This window comes from Arachis hypogaea, chromosome 15, assembly GCF_003086295.3.
Source record: "Arachis hypogaea cultivar Tifrunner chromosome 15, arahy.Tifrunner.gnm2.J5K5, whole genome shotgun sequence".
NCBI lineage: Eukaryota > Viridiplantae > Streptophyta > Magnoliopsida > Fabales > Fabaceae > Arachis > Arachis hypogaea.
The window spans coordinates 130,462,704-130,468,068 of record NC_092050.1 but is presented as its reverse complement, the minus strand read 5'-3'; the positions used below and the strand labels follow the sequence as shown (position 1 = coordinate 130,468,068).

The following is a 5,365-nucleotide window of genomic DNA, read 5'->3' as shown; positions in this document are numbered from 1 at the left end:
CACGTTATCCGGCCCATTACACAATTCCTACTAAGAGAATAATGTAACAAGCAAGCACTTCTTCTAATGGTAACAATCAATGGTCATTATCCTCTCGGTATAGTAACCGAATTTTAAATCTTTCAAGAATACATTTTTCCTTTCATCACTCACATCTACCTCACATCTCTCTCTCTCTTTCTCTGGATTGAAAAAATAACAACACACAACATCAATAATTATCCGAAAAAAGGAAAAAAGGAAAAAAGAAGAAAGGAGGATGATGATGAATCCAAGCGAGTTGCAGCGGTTTGCGGTGTCAAATCGATTCACAAGGTTCCCAAAATCGTTCTCCCTGCGGAAGAAGGTACCATGGTGGTACAAAATACTAGACCCACGGTCAAGATTCATCGCAAGATAGAACCGCACCTTCCTTTATGCGTGCATTGTGGCACTGTTCCTTGACCCTCTCTACTTCTACTATCCCATAACGGGCGACAAGGCTTGCATGCAAACCGATTGGTACCTGGGCGTCGTCGTCACCTTCGCCAGAACCGTGGCCGATCTTTTCTTCCTCTTCCACATGGTCCTCAAATTCCGGACGGCCTACGTTAACCCTCTCACTCGTGTTTATGGCCACAAGGAGCTCGTCACCGATCCCCACCTCATTGCCAAAAGGTACCTCAAGCATGATTTCATCATCGATCTACTTGCCACCCTTCCTTTGCCTCAGGTACGCATTATGCACTCAATCAATGTCAATCCATTACTTTCTACATCAAAATAATCAAGTGTGAGTGCAGATTGTGATTTGGTTCGTGATTCCGGCAGTGAAAGGGTCAACTGTAGCACAAGGAAATCACACAATATCCCTCATTGTCCTCATTCAGTATGTTCCCCGATTGTTTCAGATTTTTCCTCTTCAACGTCGAATCTTAAAGACTAGTGGGCTTATAACCAAAACTGCATTGGCTGGGGCTGTGTACAATCTTTGTTTCTACATGTTGGCCAGCCATGTAATGATCATGCATTCATTCACATTCATACTTCAAATTTGAAACCTAACACAAAATCACTTACATATTATAATAACCAAGGATTTAAAGATTATGGTTATGGTCACATTTATTTGCATACATTTTATTCAGTGGTTTAACTTGCTTCTTTTCAATGCTGCCCTTTGTGTCCCTGGCTAACGTGGTTATCAAAATTTGTCCCTTTGTGATCACAACCATAATATTGTGGCCATAATTGCAATGTGAAACCCTTATAATAATTAATTAGAGAAATAAGAGGAATGAGAAAGGGATTCATAAATTAATAGGGTTATATTGTTGTCAGTGCAGGTTTTGGGGGCATCATGGTATGTGTCATCGATCCAAAGACAATTTGAGTGTTGGAGAATAACTTGTAGGAGGGAGATGAATAGAACACACTCTCCATCTTGCAAACCAGCGTATCTTGATTGCAATCTTTTGGATGATCCAGCAAGACAAGCATGGTTTAAGAGAACCAGTGTGCTTGCTGACTGTGATGCTCTCAATGACAAGAATGACTTTCAATTTGGAATGTTTTCTGATGCTTTCACCGACCATGTTTCTTCCTCCACCTTTTCTCAAAAGTATTTTTATTGCCTTTGGTGGGGCCTCAAAAATTTAACGTACGCCATCCATATTTCTCTATTTCTTAATCCCAGATTACTTGTTTTAGTTCTTAAGGTATAATGAGTTCCGCTTGGATTTTTTGAGGAGAAAAGTATTTTTTTAATTACAAAATTTAATTTTATTCAATTTAAAGAGTTTTTGGAATTATTTTTTTAAAAAATATTTTTTTATAAAATTTTAAATGATTTAATTTAATATTTACATAATTCAATTATATCTATTGAATGATCATTTATATAGTAAAAGTAAAAAGTAGATATTTTTAATAATATATATAATTATGTAATTAAATTTATGTGTAAAATTATTTTATATTGTATGTTAAATTTAAATTCAATTTTTTTTAAAAAAAAAAATTATTTCGTGTATGTTGCATTATCTTTCATTTATTATCATCAGTACTTTACTATTAAAATTAGACTTTAAATTTTAAAGAATAATACATTCTTTATTTTTCGAAGAGCACATTAGCATTCATACTTTTGAAATTAATTTTTTAAAAAATACATTTCATAAAAATTGTAAAAAAAGAAACAAAACTAGTTCATGTGTTACTATACATTTCATGTATTAGCAGGAGCACTTCACCTTTTAAGGTTCTCTAACGGTGTTTTCAACTCTACTATTTGATGTACAGATCTTATGCTCAAGGTCTTAATACGAGCACTTACGTTGGTGAAACCGTATTTTCAAGTTTCATTTGCATCGCAGGTTCAATCCTCTTTGCGCATCTCATTGGTAATATGCAGGTATTAATCAAATAATAAGTACATAATAATATTTTTTTTTCAACGATAGTCATTAAAATTAACAATTACATGTTTTTTGCTCTTATTAAAAAGAATTATCTGCAATCTTCAACTGCAAGACTTGAAGAATGGAGACTGAAACAAAAGGATACAGAAGAGTGGATGAATCATAGGCAACTTCCACCGGAACTTCAACAACGCATTCGCAGGTTTGTTCAATATAAATGGCTTGCCACAAGAGGCGTAGATGAAGAAGCAATTTTGCGTGATTTGCCTATTGATCTTCGACGCCAGATTCAAAGGCATCTTTGTCTTGACATTGTTCGTCGGGTAAGTCTCCCTTTTATACCGCTTTCGCTTCAAAAATCAAAATATATATTTTGGTCATCCATTTGCTAAGGGGCATGCATAGCAAATATGTGGAAAAAGGATTATTTGTAATTTGTAAAGTGTGTTTAGGTTCCTTTCTTCGGTCAAATGGATGATCAACTCCTAGATGCCATATGTGAACGTCTTGTTGCATCCTTAAACACAAAAGACACATACATTGTAAGGGAAGGTGATCCAGTGAGAGAAATGCTCTTCATCATTAGAGGACAACTTGAGAGTTCAACCACTGATGGTGGAAGAACAGGGTACTACAACTCTATCATTCTTAGACCAGGTGATTTCTGTGGTGAAGAGTTGCTGACGTGGGCCTTGATGCCCACCTCAAACCTCAGCCTTCCAGACTCTACTAGAACTGTCAAGACTGTTACTGAAGTCGAAGCGTTTGCTCTCAGAGCTGAGGATCTAAAGTTTGTTTCAAATCAATTCAAGCGTCTACATAGCAAGAAACTCCAGCATGCTTTTAGGTGTGTATGTCCACATCATTTCTCTTACACCAAAACATTTCTTGCATTAGGTTCCTCCTCCTAAATGATGATGATATTATTAGTGTTAGTGTGTTATCTGATGCAACTCCAGAAATATGCCAGATAAAATATGAAAATAAAAAAATAAGTTGTTAAATTTTTTTTCTCAGGACATAAATTAGTTAAAGTTAGAGATAATTTTCAATTTGAGCTGTGGTACTTATCAAAATATAGTCTCTAATTTTTAAAATAACTAAATTGATATTTAAATTTATAAATTGTGAATTTTTTTGTATTTAATTCAATTACTGTTAACATAGAATTGGTATAGAACATTAAAGTATTAACATGACATCTCTAATAATAAGCTAATATGGTTAAAATTTTAGTATGAACAAATAGATATCTTAAATTAGTTCTAATTTAAGATATCTATTTGATCATATTAAAATTTTAATACTTTATTAATGGAGATGTCAAGCTAATACTATAATGTTTCATATTAACACTATATTAATGGCAGTTGAATTAGGAACAAGCGAATATTTGTGATTTGTAAATGCATAGACCAATTTGATTATTTACAAAAATCAAATACTATTTTGTTGAGCTATTAAAATTTTAGAGATCAAATTAAATATCACCTCATTAAAGTTAATTATTCATATGATTTCTTTTTAAAAAAAACTTGAGACACAAAAATATCTAGATTATTAGAAACAACTGACTAACTAAAGAATATATGTGTCTTATGTTTTCAATAATAAAAACGTTTGGGCAGTACAAATTTATTAAAATCAAAATCACGGACAGATAGTAAAAACCATGTCTGCCACATTCATAGATACGCATGCCCATAAATGAAACAGGTATACCAAATTTGAATAGCTATGAATAATTCAACGTGTGACCAAATCATGGTTTCATTATTAGGTACTATTCCCATCAATGGAGGGCTTGGGGGGCTGCCTTTATACAGACTGCTTGGAGACGCTATCGTAAGAGAAAACTGACAATGGAGTTGTTACAAAAAGAGAACTTGTACTACACCAATATCGAGCAAGATGATGATGAAGGTGAAGAACAAAGGGTAGGAGGGAGTTCATCAAGTAGTGGAAACCGCGCACAGATTTCAACTACCGTTTTGGCATCTAGGTTTGCTGCAAACACAAGAAGAGGTGTCGCTAAGAAGATTGCAATACCTGATAGTGATAGTTTGAAGATGCCCAAAATGTTCAAGCCAACAGAACCTGATTTCTCAACTTTCCAAGATGAAAATTAACTAGCTGAGGCGGTATATTACTATGATAGGCTAATCATTGGTAGCTGATCGACTTAACAAATATATTATAGCAAACTACTAACTAAGGAGGTTGCATTGTTTTATTTGTTAGCTTACGATACAATTTTTATTATTGTAGCTAGAATCATATTTTGCAGTTCTGCACGCGCCTAAGCTATTGACATTATTATTCATCATACTAACTTCTAATTCTGATTTTATCTAATTTCTCGTCTTAGTCTTACGGATGGGAATAAGAATAGTACTTATAGTATTTGTTGAGTTAGAATTGATTTTGGATATATTAATATGATGATAAATATTTATTATATTGGGTTAAAAATCTAAGTATAGTTTAATGTGTATTAGTATTGCAAGTCTAATACTTCATTTCTCAGCTCAACTCATGTTGCTTCAGTAAATTTTTACAATACACAAATCAAAACACAACCCAATGCATATAATGAGAAAAATCAGAACTAAGATACAAGAAAAGAAAGGTTTTACATTTGCTAAGAGAAAGGAAAAAAAGAAGCAAATGGGACATTTGGCATTATTATGGAAAAAGAAAAACAACAAGGATACAAGAACAACAACACTAAACTAAGGACAGTAGAAGATCAAAATTCAAAGGTTGGTAGAATAAAAACAAAATACAAGAGCAGTAGAGATAGTGAAGTAGCTACAAAGACCACGGAGATAGAATGGAGCAAAATGAAAAAGCATTGCATGTTAAGAAAGACAACTACAACGGACAGAATCAACAAGAAAAATGAAGAGCTAGTGATCAAATTTGAAGAGCAAATTTCATACTATAAAACTGAATTCTCAACAACA

The 5,365-nt window shown here is 33.4% G+C and overlaps 1 pseudogene; it reads left to right on the top strand.

Moving 5' to 3' along the window:
* Positions 1–265: 265 nt before the first annotated feature.
* LOC112748905 (probable cyclic nucleotide-gated ion channel 16) lies at positions 266–4,553 on the top strand (annotated as a pseudogene).
* The last annotated feature ends 812 nt before the right edge of the window (positions 4,554–5,365 follow it).